We start from the raw sequence: 16,499 nt of genomic DNA, 5'->3' as shown, positions 1-16,499 counted from the left end.
CAATGATCACAGGCGCATGCGTACTTTGTTTATTATCCCCATCAAGATTACTCAGCGTGTCACATACCTAATAAAATAAGTAAAAGTATTTATAACTAAAACGTTATATTTTTTAAGCTTGATTTTTTTTTTGATGGAAACTCTACTGAAATGTTTGATTAATTACCTGCCTAGATACACAGCCTGAACTATATTGTTACACTCCACTGTGGTGAAAGCTTTCTGATGTAAAGCATAGCTACAAAGAATCAGTTACAAATTTAATTGTCGAGAAAAACATGGAGTATTATTGAAATAGACATATTTAACGAATTCAATTTCATTTATATCAACAACTGTTTAAATTATGAAGATGCGGATTTTTTAAAATGCATTTTAAGGGGTGTTTTCTCATTTTTCTATAGCTTTTTTTTATCTAATTGGGCGAATTCATTTCATTTGAAATTTGAAAAAAAAATTACGCAGTATAAAGCCAAATTGCATCAAATGTGTGCGTAGACATTCGATTCATGCAGACTTAACAAAAAATCATAATTCAAATTTCCGAAAAATTGTTAAAGGGAGATGAAACGAAAGGAAATATTAATATTAAATGAAATACATGTTGATTGATTACGAAATATGATTGATGAATTTAAATAATGTTCTATTTAACACATTTTAAAACACAAATGGGAAAAATGATAAGGGTTTCGCTTCGTTCTAGAGTGTTCTCGGATCAGAGAGTAATCCCTTTGCGAGACGTGGAGATCTGAAGAGATTGTTTGTGGTAATGACCCTGTCATTGTAGACGCTGGAACGAAAAAAAAAATCCCACTGTGTGCAATGGCCATAATAGCTGAGTAAATGTTTATATTTACTGTCCTCCACATATAACTAATTTCTTGGTCTGTTGATATTTTGAAATTTGATCACCGTCCTTATTTACCGGTACACCAAGAAGTATTAGCCTTAATAATTTCTAATCCAGACATTTAAGTGAAAAGAGTATCCTGGAATGAGGAAGAATTATTTAGATTTTTGAAGGAAATTCAAATCAAAATATAAAAAAAAACGAAATTGGATGTGTGTGTTTTTTTTTTATTTGTTTTTTTTTTTATTTACTATTATTATTATTATTTTTTTATCTATTTTTTATTTTTTTTGTTTTTGTTTTTTGCAATGGATCTCAAATCATATGCCTAAGGGGGAAAGTAGATTCATTTCGAGTGTCTGAGGAATATGAAAATGGAAAATATGATTAGTTATCATGAAAGATCCCACAGTAAAACGAACATTTTACTTTCATGTTCTCTGTATTTTTTATAATATATCCTTAAACCATAAAGCCCTTATCGGAATTTGATAATGCTAAATCCATCGAAAATTGACCAACGTTGTGGAAAACTCATTTTCAGAAAGAATGCACTTCGCTTGGACCTTTTGAATGGACCTTTTAAAAGGTAGTTAAGTTTCTTTTACATTTTAGCTCATCTGAACCGAAGGATCGAGTGGGCTTTTCTGATCAAATTTGTCCGTTCTCTGTCGTTGTTGTCGTTGTCGTCGTTGTAAACTGTTCACAATTTCATCTTCTTCTCAAGAACCACTAGGTCAAATTCAACCAAACTTGCCACAAAGTATCCTTGTGTAAAAGGAATTCAAGTTTGTTCACATGAAAGGCCACGCCCTCTTTCAAGGGGAGATAATTAGGAATCAGTGAAAAAATAATGGCATCCCTTGAAAACCTTCTTCTCAAGAACCACTGGGCCAGGAAAGATGAAACTTATGTGGAAACATCCTCAGGTAGTGTTAGTTAAAGTTTGTTTAAATCATGACCCCTGCAGGTAGGGTGGGGCCACAATGGGCGATAAAATTTTTACATAGAAATACATTGGAAAATATCCTAAAAATCTTCTACTCGAGAACAGCAAACCCATAATTGGTCATAATTATATGGAAGCATACCCAGATAGTGTAGATTCAAGTTTGTTCAAATCATGAACCCCGGGGGAGGGGTGGGGCCACAATGGGGGATCGAAGTTTTACATAGATCATATAAGAAAATATCGTTAAAAATCTTCTTCTCAAGAACAGCAAAGTCATGCTTGGTCATATTTATATGGAAGCATCAGGTAGAGTTGTTTCAAGTTTGTTCAAATCATGACCCCCAGGGGTAGGGTAGGACCACAATGGTTGATCAAAGTGTAACATAGGAATACATAAGAAATTCTTTAAAATTCTTCTTCTTGAGAACAGCAAAGCCACGATTAGTCATTTTGATATGGAAGCATCCTCAGGTAGTGTAGATTCAAGTTCGTTCAAATGATGACCCCAAGAGGGTAGGTTGGGACCACAATGGGGGAGCAAAGTTTTACTTAGGAATATATAGGAAAAAATATTTTTCTCAAGAACAAAGAATGCATGATTAGTAATATTGATATGGTGGCATCCACAGGTAGTTTAGATTCAAATTTGTTCAAATGAGGGTCCCTGGGGGTAGGGCTGGGCCACAATGGGGGATTTAAGTTTTACTTAGGAATATATAGGAAGAAATCTTTTTCTCAAGAACAGAAAAGTCATAATTAGTCATATTGATATGGAGGCGTCCACTGGTAGTGTAAAATCAAACCTGTTCAAATGGGGGCCCCGGGATAGGGCTGGGCCACAATATTAATGGGGGGGGGTCAAATTATAAATTAATAGGAAAAGATATTCTGCTCAAGAACAACAAAGCCATTTGTTATATTGATATGGAAGCATCATCAGGTAGTTTAAAATTCAACCCCACCCCCCACCCCCATATAAACTATTCAATACTGAACTGATTTTTGCTTTTTTTTCCCTAGCCAATGTGCTCAGGTGAGCGATGTGGCCCATGGGCCTCCTGTTTAAAATAAAACCATTACCTCTCCATGTGGACAAACTCGTACGTTCTGTTGACAGGATGTAAAATTCCTCACGTGACTGCACACGTGACAAACTTGAAGACAACTTGAGACTGTAGATATTTTAAAAACATTGGAGGTAAAACGTGTAGAAGCATATCTTATACAACCACTCACCTCTTTTTTGGTAATTTTCAAATAAGTGCATACAGGGCAACCACAACAGAATAACAAACGTAAATAAATTAGAGGCTTAATTTTTTGTGATTACAAAAATCATATTTTTTCTGTTTCGACAGATTTATTATTTTTTAGAATGTGAAATATTTTTAGGTATACTTACCTTTAAGATGATATAATATCAAAAGAACAAACAAACAAATGTGGCTTATCCCTAAAAATAAACAGAACCTCTGTATAGTTAGAATACAAAGAAAATAATTTTACAAATGGAAAGAATACTTTCTGCACTTTGAATAAAAAAATTGTATGCATTTGTTTTCACTAATGTAATAAATTTCATGGCTCTTAGCAAGGATGTCTGAGTAATTCATTGAAAAAAACATAAAATATTATAAGTTTCATAGTGTTTTTAAAAAATTCTACTCAAGAAACAAACAAAATTAAAGAAATGGAGGATCATGGCAGGTTTGTGAAACGTTTTAATTGAAATTTTAAACAATTGTTACCTCTTGTGAAACAAGTAATAATATAATTTTGATATAATGATGCATTAACGAAATTGCTTCGCCATCGCCAATTTACCAGGAAGGTAGTTCATTAACTTTTAATTCATTATTGCAATCAAGTGCTGGTAAAGTTTGAAATAAGATCACAAAAGTCATAAATATTTGATGTTAGTAGAGGTTAATCGTTTTGTAGTACGTACTCCATTTCGTCTTATAAAGTGATGACCCTTTACCAAATTATAATTTTTACATCAGATTAGTTAAGCAAGTTAACTGAAAATATTAATCTGGAATCAAAATAATGAATAAGTTCGGACAGAGACACATAATAGAGAAGGAGAAAAAAACAATTTTTACATAATACGAGAAAATATAACGGTCCAATATTTTAAATTCCCTTTTGTTATGAAAGGATGACTGCACTTAACGCCTGTTTTTGGGTCTTTTTCGGTTGTTTCTGTTGCTTTTATATCTAAACCGTATCTCACTTTTGTATGTTTATGAAAGAATACTGTCAATTTGGAACCAAATTTAAATCTTAAAATGATTTTAGACTGTGATACAATAAAATGATTCAATGTTTTTTTTCCTTACTGCTTTCCAAATATAGTGAATTTACACTTACCTGCCCTTGATTGAACATTAGATATGCATGAGAGGTGGAGCTAACATTGTAAGAATGGGTCTAAAATTAGACTTGATAAATAACAATAACATGTTTGAAAAAGCGAACGTGATCACTCTTTCCAATCTCCCTCTCCATTCTGTATGGCACAAATACACTTCTGACAAAGGTTTCAAAACGAAATTAACAATATGAGCACGTCAATGTAATTAAAGCAGATTTTATATCAATGCCAGATGACTTAACGTGTTCGAACACAGTGTCCTAGTTAGCACAAAACATGCTATCTTACAAGTCACGTGACGGAATTTAGTATTCACAAAGTTACCTGAGATAAGAAATCACGTGGTGAATTATAATATTCAACATGTCACAATCCTTGGTTACAACACAGAGAGCGAATGTAAGAAGAAGCAGTTTTTTCTCTTTTTAACCGTGAGCGCATGTTTGTCTATTAATCTCCTTTTGACACATTATTATTTATGCAAATATACAACTACTGTTAAACGTAGAACAATAGACAAACATGCGCTGACTATGTATAAAGTCAGTAAAAAAGTGGGCGTCCTCACTATCGAAGGGAGATTCAAGAAATTGTGATGACCCCTGCCTTTGAAAACGGATTCGAACTTCGTAAATACACACTTTTATTAAACGTAATTACATAAAGTTGTAGATTGGATGTTGACCATTCTCTCAATGAAAAGAAAAATGCTTGTTTTGAAAGTTTATTTTGTCGCAAATTCCGCATGTCCTTAAGTGCAGTCATCCTTTGCCATGCAATCTTTACAGCAAAATAACAAAATATTTAGTATTTAAAAGATGGTAAAACTTATATGATTATAGATACAGGGATATGAAATTTTTTTTTTTTCAGGTAAGCGTTACATCATTAGATGAAAAAGAAACTCAGAGTTTTTCAACTTCCAGATGAAAAATATTTTGATATTGAAGTGCTTTGCATTTATAATCATATCTTTGCACTGTATTGAGGTATGTGATATGTTTGATATATTCCATATTTTCGGTATGTATTATTTGTTTGAAATATGGTATTTGTTTCGTATACCTATTAAAAACTCTACATTAGTCAACATGGTTCATGTATCTAAGAACATATAAACCGCGATGCTTCAGAAACTATTTTATATTTTCATATAGATAAAAGACGGATGGTCGATTTAAAAAGTTTCAATAAAGGTTTATTTTTTGGAAAGACCACAAGTTCAAGATTGACCTAACAAGAATTCAAGTTAAGTGTTTTGTAAGATTTTATTTTACCTGACGTTTGGTTCTTAAATCAAGTTAACAATGATAGGAACAAGCGATCAGTCAAGATGACATAACATTTCCTAAGTATATGGCACGCAAGATAACCTAGATATTAAAATTTTCTGAAAAGGTTTTCAAATAATCTGTATATAAGAAAAGAAAAGAAATCTGATTAAACATTTGAAATAACATATCATTCATTGTACTATAAACGAAATAATTCAAAATAATCATTTTTCCTCATAATTTATAAATAATGTTTATTAGATACAATCTCTTTAAAAGGTAGGACTTCTTGTAAGCAGTGCTCTGCTTAAACTGTTATTTGAGACGGACATTTCGAGTAAATTTAGGCTTCAAATAGGTTCAAAAGATTATTGAGAACTTCAAACCAAAAATGCATGCTGACATCATAGTTTTCCTTTACATTTTTATTCACATTTAGTACTTAGTGATATGCCTAAATCAACAATATATTAGGCAGTTAAACAGTGATAGGTGATGCATGTTTGATTTGTGTAACAGAACTTAATCCAGTTTCTTCCGTTAGGCTTAGTTAATGCATAATACACACTTATTTGATCGAAGTGCTGATGTCGAATAAATTGTTATCAGCAACAGAACGGGGATAAAATTTAACTTCAATTGTTCGCTTTAATTTACGTCATCAGTATTTAAATTAAAAGGATGAAGATAATGAACAGTGATCGATCTAAAAAATTCTATAAACGATACAAATTTATGAAGAGGCCAAAAAACAGACCACTGGAAATTCAGGTGCCTAAGAAGAGAAAGCATCACCTGTTTACCGGTCACATCCGCCGTGAGCTGTGTCATAATTCTAATTATACCTATACGGTAGACATATCCATGAAAAAGATATAAAAGTCATACTTTTAGAACTTACCTATTCTTGAACCATGAGAAATATAAATGTCCATCTTTGTACAAGAACCTCATACATACATCTAAGAAGATAAGCGTTTGAACTCTTGAACTCTAGGAAGTCAATAATTATCAATGTATATTTACTTTGACGGAGTTAAGATATTAAAATTATTTCAAAGTACTACAGTACTGAAAATTTAAAAAAGAAAAGAGATTTTTTTTACATGACACACACAAATTTTGTTCAGTTCTTGAGAGTAATAGGTTTCAGAAAAGTAAAGGTTTTTTATCCAAGAAATTTACTTTCATGGCGGACAAAACGTCTGCCTAAAGACGAACATACTTAACCTTTTCCTCCTCGTTGTACGCGTGCGCAGAAAAGTTGAAAAAGAAACCTCGTTCTCAAGTCCCAAGAAATGGTGGTGTCGGAAGACCGAGAATCTTTATACAGTGTTCAAAAAAGATTAACACAACATATTTTTCACTTTTGCATTTTCCAATTCAATATCATTTACAAGTTTAACACTAAAAATAAAAGTCTCGTGACCTTTGCAGGTACAGGTCACTGTAACAACGATATGGTAGATACGACCTTTTTTCCCGACACATTTTTTGCAGTCTTTCTTGCTTTAAGTGCAGTTGAGTTTGTCAGAACTTCACTAAACTCATTTTTGTGTCGTCTGCAGAGCAGAACAGCACTTAGGGATCACTTTACCCGGCGTCTATCCTCTGTCTGTCTGTCTAGCTGTCTAGCTGTCTGTCCGTCCGTCCGTCTGTCCGTCTGTCACACCTTATATCTCGAGAACTGTAAGAGGTATGGATTTCATATTTTGCACATATATAGCTTGGCATTATTGCATTTGTATTTTACCGACCTCTTGACCCTTGAAAGTGACCTTTGACCTACTTTTTGAAATAGTTCACATTGCCGATATACAACTTATTTTTGACATTTAAGAGTTGAGTTTAGGCTAGCTAGCATGTGCACAGTCTGTCGTAAAATATTTTGAAAAAAAAAACACCGCGTTACAGTCTATTTGACCTTGACCATTGACCTACTTTGCAAAATAGACGGTTAATGCAGACGGTTAATTTAACTCATGTCTTTTGAATTAAGAGAGGCAGGAATTTGATAGTTAGCATTTATATATGTTTATGAGCTCATGACAATATACTTTGAAACTGTATGATATACAGTAACCACAACAACTGAAATTTAATTACTATGTAATTACATCGGGATCGGGATTACAAGACGTATGGTGTAGACTGACAATTGCAGTAAAGTCAGACTGAAGTCTCTTTTTAAAAAAAATGTTGAAAACACGTAATAATTAATCAAATTATTGGTAAATAATTATGTCTAATAATTTAAATTTCATTAATATTCATTTTAGCTTTGAGGGGTTGAAGATTTTTATTTCTTTTTGACTGTCAGATTCCATCGCAGTCTTACCATCCGTGGATTTTTTTTTCTGTGCTGCCTAATGCATGAACTATAATGCTAGTAACAAATAAGTAGCTGACCACTCTTAGATTTATAAACATTTTTAACGAAACTAAAAGCAGGTGACACATGTGAGTATAATCTTTGTTACTTTGGCCAAAAAAAATTCCTTTACCTAAATTTCACGTTAATCTAACTAATGTTACTGTAAGATCTCATAAATTTTTTTATTTCTTATTTAAGGGTAATAGGTGAACAAGGCGTGCAGAATGCCTATAGCTTCAGATATATAAAAATCATTTTACACATTAGAAATTTTCGATACGTTATTGAAATTCATGAAATTGTGATAAAGAAAACTTTTCTGAGGAAAAAAAAGATTTGGGAACAAGGCGAGCGTAATGCCTATAGTGCGACAAACATGGAGGAGAAACATTACATCTTAATTACATGTTTATCAAAATTTTCTCTTATACTTCATCTAACATTAAATATACTCTATGCAAATTTGTGAAATCTCCACATTTTGCAAAAATCTCTTAAAGAGTGATTTTTTTTGTTTAAGAAAGAACATACACACACAAAAGCGGGCAAAGAAGGCCCATTTTCTCATGCTATAACCTAATATTTCGATATGAGTGGGCCTTCCATTTCTTTTTTTCATCAAAACTTGCTTTAAAATATACATTTCTGGTTACCAAAAACATGGAACAAAGACCCCCTATACCTTAAGAATACACTTTTATGACAAACATTTGCATCTTTTCGAGAAATACTTGAAGTACATTTAGTCAAGAGCATTTTACAAACATCATTTAATTGCCACTGTTTATCAAGACTTTTGTAGCTTAGTGGTTAGCGTGTTAGTCTCAAAGGAATATGATACTCAGGATTTGTATTGGGATTCTAACCCATCAATACCACATTATCTTTTAATAATAGAATAATTTCTGCTGAAAAAGATTTACAAACAAGGCAGGCAAAATCTATTGTGCGATAATAATAAAGTGAAAAGTAAAATCTCAATTATTACAACCTTTTCCTAAATACTTTTATATTAATACAATAAGTATTTTGACAGCTCAGTTACCCATTAAACTGGTTATTTCTTTCCATATTCCTCTCATCACTAGAACACCTTATCTTATCCTCCTTCAATGAATAAAAAGTAAAACAGTTTGTCGTGTATTGCCACCTTTCTGACGTTTAATAATTTGTTTGAAATTCTCAAAAGTATTATTAACAATGGCATATAATTTTAGCAGATACAAAATATAAATATGAGAAATAAACCAATTTTGTAAAGGGAGATAATCCAAACTTAGACTTAACACAAAAATCATGAAAATGGGCCTGAACACCTTATTTTTTAAACATTATGCTCGAAATAAAATTTAAAGAAATTGCATCTATCTCGCAAACATTGATATGATTTTTCTTTGAAATACATGTAGAATACATACACTGCAGAAAGCAAAAATGAAATCATACGAGTGGGTCTTCGCTCCATATTTTTGTGGATAGATTATAGTCAAAGAATGTGTAAAAATAGCAGTTCTTACGCTAACAAAACATTAAGCAACGACCAAATATACTTTAAAAATACATTTAAATGATATTTGTATCTTTCCGAGTCAAAGTCATATCACAAACATGATTTAATGCTAATGCTTGTTATGGGTTATGTGTGATATAGCGTAGTGGTGAGCGAGTCTCAAAAGGAAAATTATTCTTGGTTAGAAACCCTAAGAATACCTCTTTACATATATATATATATATATATATATATATATATATATATATATATATATATATATATATATATATATATATATATATATATATATATATATATATATATATATATAGAATGATTTTAAAGGGAAAAAAATAGGCAGCCAAGTTTTTTGTCATGATTTCATTACTATCAATGATAAAAACTTTAATATAGTAAATACTTACTTCACAATCAACTTTTACATATGTTACTTAGAAAAAAGGTATGCAAAAGTAATTATTAACTTTTGTAAGGTCATAAATACAAAAGTAAAACCAATTGTGGGTTAAATTTAAATCTAATAATGCTGACCCTTGTAACATAGACATGTACTAAGGACAATGTTCGGTACCTCTGATTGGTCAGCATAGTTGCCATGGCTACATATTTACTTCGTCAAAGGGATTTAATATTTTCTCTCTGTATGCTTTAAACCGATCTTTATTTAAAAAGCACACCCAAAATTAACGGCGTAAGTGATGTTCTAACTTTCACATTTCAAAATATTCAAATTGAATTCTTTGAATGGAGCTTCACTAAGGAAACAAGCGTGAAGAAATACGTTAAAAGAGCTGAGAAATAATTTTGCTTCTTTGGATATGTACCCTTTTTAGATTCTCAAAACATATATGATTAACAATATTTTGAGTAAAAATATCTTTGTGTGTGTGTGTGTTGGGGGGGGGGGGGGTCCAAATTTCAAATTTTTAAATAATGAACATGAAAAAAGATTCCCTTGTCTACTTTTCATAATTATTAACTTAGTTAGTATGGTCATTTAAAATTTCAATTGCTTAATTCTTTGATAGGCTGCATTTCCTAAAACGAAATATGTTGATAACGAACAGTATTCAAGCTCAAAGACCATTTAAACAATACAGATTGGGAGCAGAGGAAACACGGACCTCTAAAACATCAGAGGTGGAATCAGGCGTCATGGAGGAGTGAACATCCCCTATTGACTTGCCACATCTGATGTGTGCTTCTTGTCATGATCGGGAAAAACGGGAAAATCCGTAGACAATTCGATGTGTAAATAATGGCGTAACAAGTAGCATTTAAAAAAAAAACGACGCTCAGCATTTGGCTTTTGACTGACCTAATGATTAGTTTTATTTACAGACAAGGCCATCGACCATAAATCTTGCGAAATGATGATCTCAGGTAAGACGTGATATTCTTGTTTTATCAAGTTGTTTGTCAATAGCTTGCCCCTCCCCCTTTTTTAAAAAAAGAAATTGTTGATATGTAGGGAATGTTCTTGTGTATCAAAGCAACTTGAATACATAAACCCCAGATGCAGGTAATTAGGGTATATTGCTACATAAGTAAAGAAAGTTGACGATTGAAAAATGTAAGTCAACATGTTTATCATAAAGTTTTGTTGCTGTTAGGTTACCATTAACGTCTTTTTCTAGGGAAATATCCAAATATAAAAAATATGTGTCAGACTCTGCGGTTTCTTTTATTTCAAGCTCACTGGGATATACTGAATAGACATATGAATGAAAATAACTATTGTTAATAGATAATACGTCGTCGATATATCGAGTTGAAGGCCACGGCAAGTGTTTTCTTCTTCTCATTTAGAAGTTTTTGAATAAATTCAGCTTCGTTTGAATACAAAAAAGGTCTGCTAATAACGGGGCGTAATTGACATCCATGGGAATTCAAACAGATTAATTGTTGGAAGACCTGATTTAATGTATTAGAATTTACTAGAATTGTTACACAATCTGTTTATAATTGATTTGACACCTAAGCAAATTTAGCTCTCTGACTCTCCCGGAGTTCAATAACCTACTGACATTAATCTGAAAGTGAGTTACCTAATTTCCTGTTTCCAAGGCTCTGAAGACTTTAAAATATAAAATGATTTTGGTACAAAGACACTTGCTAACTGACATCTAATGTAGTCAGGCTGTACATATTTGTGCTTATTAGATAAAACATATAAAATATATTCCGGTGTTGTTTCTAAGATATTACACCTGATCTCCAAAAATTACATCAATATTTCAATTAGAAACTCAAGCATCTTTTTAATATCAACTTCAGAGTACTAAAAAATCTGAACGGAAGTTCTGAGAAAACTTTGTTTTTATCCTGTCCTCATTCTGTCATAAATCTTAATTTTCCTTATAACTTTAAACCACAGAACGTAGAGACCTTGTCTTTGGAAAAGTTGTAGATATTCATGACAACATAAATATCCTTCATCAAAATTTTAAGTCATCCACGTTTCTGAAGATAAGTTGCGGTATTTCGTATATGAGTCCTGTGTCACGGCAGGCCTTGGCACAATTAAGATCCCTCCCGACTCAAAGGCCCTGAGTGCCGAGTAAAGGTAATTTTGAAGCCCTTCACTTGTATATGGTCTCTATAAAGACAAATTCTCGAATGGGACGTAAAACAGTAAATCAATCTATCTTTTTCTCAAAGAAGCCTAAGACTAAATGAGAATTCTATCCCCCTCAATGCACTTGTCAAGTACATGACGGGTCTTTACTTTACATAAATAATCATGTTCCTTGTCACGATTTCTTCTCCGCACAACTTTTATGTCCAAAATATCTGCGTCCATGTACATGGTTCGGTATCCAAAATATCTGCGTCCATGTACTTGGTTCGGTATCTAAAATGTCTGCGCCAATGTACATGGTTATGGAGGAGATATTTTTCTAAAGAGACATAGCTGTGTTTTTTTGTTGTTTAAATGTTAAAACGTCCCTCTCGAGAATTTTCCACTTATATGAAGACGCAACCACTTTTCGGTGTAGCGCTGAAAAGTTAGAGAAATTGAGAAGTGGGGGGTCTTTTTTATGCCAGCATCTACTGTTACATTTCACACCCCTGTCGATTGCAAAAAGACCTATCTCAGTGAGTCTAAAACATGAAGCGCTTATGTACTTTCTTTGAAATAAAATGATTAGACTTACATAATTATGTTTTCTTTTTTATAATTTCATATAATCATTCAAGACCCCTGATCAAAAAGGGTAGCAGGAACTCGTAAGTAATGAAAAATTAATGAAATCAGCAGGAAAGATGCTTAGTTATCGAAAGATGAAAAGCCAATGTTGGTAATTAAAAACAACAATTACACGAAAGAGAATTGTGATTGACTTAAAAATCAATAGAATCTAGCATATAGGTGCTGGCATTCAACGATTTAAGAACTCCTCAAATGAAAATTTTGTTATTTTGAAGGGGGAACACACAGTAAAGCCAATTTTTAAATAGTATACTCTCAAGAAAAAGAAATATATGCATTGCATACTAAATTTAATTTGTACTCAAAATTCAATACGCAATTACACTTGTATGTAGTAATGAAGTTTAAAAATATGGTTTGTCTTTGTTTACTCATTCATAGAGTCCAGGGCCCGGGATCATGAAACATCTTAAGCTTAAGTTAAAAACTTTATGTTGTAGAAATAACCCGACTCCAAAAATAAAAAAATCCCAATGAAACGATTATTTTTTTTAATTTTTATGCCCCCGTAATCGAAGATTCGGGGGTACATACATCTGTAGTTTTTGCGCTGTCCGTCCGTCTATCTAGCTGTCTTTCTGTCTGTTTGTCCGCAAACTTTAACCTTGCTCATAACCTTTGATTGGGCGCAGCTATGCCTACATGTATCATATTTCACATGTGTATTTCATGTGACTAGACCTTCCTTTCGGTACCAACATATTTGACCTCTTGACCTTGACCTTGGAGTTTGACCCACTTTTGCAAAATAAAAAAAAATACCTTGGCCATATATTTTGAACAATTTGTGCTAGGACTTTTATATTTCACGTGTATATTCATTGTGAAAAGACTTTTCCATGCGTATAGATATTTTTGACCTTTTGACGTTTACTGTAGAGTTAAACCCACTTTAAAAAAACTTTAACCCTGACCATAACTTTTGAACAGTTAGCACTAGGGCTTTTCATTTTTACAGATATATTCCTTGTGACAAGGATACCAACAATCTTGACCTTTTGATCTTCACCTTGGAGTTTGACCTACTTTTGAAAAACTTAATCTTCGCCATAGCATTTGTACAGTTAGTGCTGGGGCTTTTATATTTTGCATGTGTATTTCTTAAGACAAGATCTACCCTTGCGTACCATTAATTTTGACCCTTTGACCTTGTCCTTAGAGTTTGATCCACTTTGAGAAAACACCAACATTGACCATAACTTTTGAATGGTCGGTATTTGGGCTATCTTCTGTGTACAATCAGAATGCTTTTAACAAAATAGGTTTTGCAAATGACCAATGACAAAGTAAATATATTTACGAGTTACATTTTTATTGAAAAAGCAGCTGTCTATGATGTCAAAAAGCCTGGAATTTAATTTATTGTCTGGAATGGTTGTATAAAGTGTTGAAAAGTTCTACGTTCTGACATTATCGATTTTGATAAAATTTTGTGATTTAATTTTTTCTAAAAGTCCCTTGGAGTTCTTAATTATCCACATCTGATTCACACCATTTTACACAGTACTCTTGAAGTTTCTTTTTCAATACTGTTAGTATTTAGTGAGGAGTAAAGAAAGAGGCTTGGTAGAACATTTACTGGAACCTGTTAAGTATCATTGTTTGTAATGATTTTTATGTAGTTTTGAAATCCAGTATAGACATGGTAATCAGTTTGATTGTTGGGAATATTTTGTATATTTAGAACAGACATCTGATTTTGAAGAATTTCTTCCACAGAAAGTGAGCTACTGGTGTATATTGGATTTCCGCCTGCAGAATTAAATCCCAGTTCCCCTAAAATAGAATTTAGATAATGAGCCTTACAAACAAAGGCAGTGTTGTTACCTGCTTTGTCTGCAGAGACCAGTACGTACTGATCGTGTAATCTATCTATTTTTGTCACTTCTGAATTATCAAAGACAGAAGGATCAATGGTTTTCATACTACCCTCAATCGCTTAATGCGAGATTTCAACATCCATCTGATGCTTTTAATCCATTCTGACAAAGTATTAGGGTCTTCTTTTTCTAATTGTTAAGTCAACTGACATTTCTTGAATGTCGTTATATATTTTACGGTCTTTAGCTTGTACACAGTGATATATGTATAGTAAACGAGAGTAAATATAATCAAACATTGTCGCTAATAAATTAATTTACTCTAGTTTGTGTTTTATATAAGCAATCTGTTTGAAAATTTCTGAGGCAGTGGGTTCTTCCTACAACCAGCACAAAAAATCACATAACTCGTATTTTATTGTTTAAGCTTGTTCACCAATATTTTTTTAAATGCATTACTTCATCCTGCCTTTCAAAGTACGTCTCAAATACTCATCAGTAGTTATATGTGTATCCTAAAAATCTACTGAGCGGTTAAAGAAAAACATGTAAAATAAAATGTGTGATCAAATACGTTAATTTAAACATGCATACACATGTACATACAACAGCAAAATACTTTCCTATCGTTCATTTAAATGAACCGTCTGACACTTATGAAATAGATTGGTTTTTTAAGTAATCAATTTATATAAAGGTAATCAATTTTATATAAATGACATCTACCTATCTGCGGAAGCATGAATTGAGTAATGTGTATAAATATTCTACATATCTGCATATAAGGTACTAGTATTAAAAATCCTTGAGTTTATGACTATCACCTGGAAACAGCTATCACGTGGCTGGATATAGTAACCCGTGGCGTGCAGAAACACATTAAACCCCGTTTTCAAGCAGCATTCTGTTCACTTACTTTTAGTTGTCATTGTAGAGACCTGCTATTAAAAAAGGAAGATCAGTTGCAAAGGAAAGAAAACCATCAATTTGTTAAAATTATTTTCAAAAAATCATATTTGTCCATTATATGAAATTCTGTGTGTAAACTGTGTCTTTCTATCTATAAGTCGAATTTTGAACAAAGACATGCATATGTAACCAATTGTTATCTTGCAAAATACAGTTCGGTTGAGAGGAATACTATTGTATAGGTCTACATTCAAAAATTTTAAAAGATTTTTAGACAAACTTTGGAGAGAAACAGTAATAAATCAAATGGCACCTGGATATGTAGAGTTTGGAGTTTAACAGTTACAAAATTCCTTATCTTTTTTTTTATCCGATTACAATTTTAAATGGAAACAAAATTAAAACTGTATGGGGAGTGGCACTTCACAATTAGTCTACCTTGGTAGTAACAAAAGAAAAGATGTGCAGTTTTGTAGGTACATGTACCTTGAATAATCATATCTGTTTAACTTTGACCAAACCTTTAACAGGGATATTGAATGATTTTTAGAAATCATTGAAAAACTATTACTTGATACAAAATGATATTTGAAGTTTCGAAGGATTGTACTTATTACAAAATACATGCAAAATAAAAAATAATAACTTCCCTTAGATATGTCTTGACATTAAACCTTTTCTCTCTTTTTCTCTGCCTTTTGTTAATTCTAATTTATCCTTTTCTTCATATGCAGGTGCAATTTTGTGGATCTGTGGGTATCAAATATCTTGCTAAACAAGGCTATTTAAAAATATTTTACGTATTTTGAATAGACTTGCATGTTATAATGTCTTTAAATTGAAAATCTGAATTAATATGCTATCAAATTCGCCAAGCGTGGTATTTTTTACTTGTCTGTAGAAGTCAATACTTTCCAAGGGTTTACGATATCTTTTGGAATGAAACTGCCCATTTTGTTATCTATTGCACTTTTTTTTTCTTTTTTTTTCTTTTTTTTTTCTTTTTTCAGGACAAAAAAATCTTTGACGCATATGCAATTCATTATTTTTTTTAAATCCAAGTTATTTAAAATCTTTTCCCAAGTAGTGAAATTCAAAGCACTCACTTGCTCCTGAGAAACTTTATTTCAGGAAATGTTTCCATAAGCTGACAAATGTAACAGGGTTTCTTCAATTTCACAACATATGATATCTGGTTATTTCTCTACTATTA

The 16,499-nt window shown here is 32.1% G+C and overlaps 1 long non-coding RNA gene across 1 annotated transcript; it reads right to left on the bottom strand.

Annotated features, from left to right (window-relative positions):
• Positions 1-12: 12 nt before the first annotated feature.
• On the bottom strand, positions 13-2,965 carry LOC133203181 (uncharacterized). The gene is made up of 3 exons (XR_009723338.1): positions 2,886-2,965; positions 167-238; positions 13-67 (listed from the first exon to the last, which is right to left on the bottom strand). It is a non-coding gene; the product is annotated as an uncharacterized LOC133203181 (long non-coding RNA).
• Positions 2,966-16,499: the final 13,534 nt, after the last annotated feature.

This window comes from Saccostrea echinata, unplaced genomic scaffold (genome assembly GCF_033153115.1).
Source record: "Saccostrea echinata isolate AGI-Se365-2 ecotype Australia unplaced genomic scaffold, CSIRO_AGI_Sech_v1 ptg000048l, whole genome shotgun sequence".
Taxonomy (NCBI): Eukaryota; Metazoa; Mollusca; class Bivalvia; order Ostreida; family Ostreidae; genus Saccostrea; species Saccostrea echinata.
Note: the sequence above shows the minus strand (reverse complement) of the source record. Positions and strands in the feature narration are given on the sequence as shown.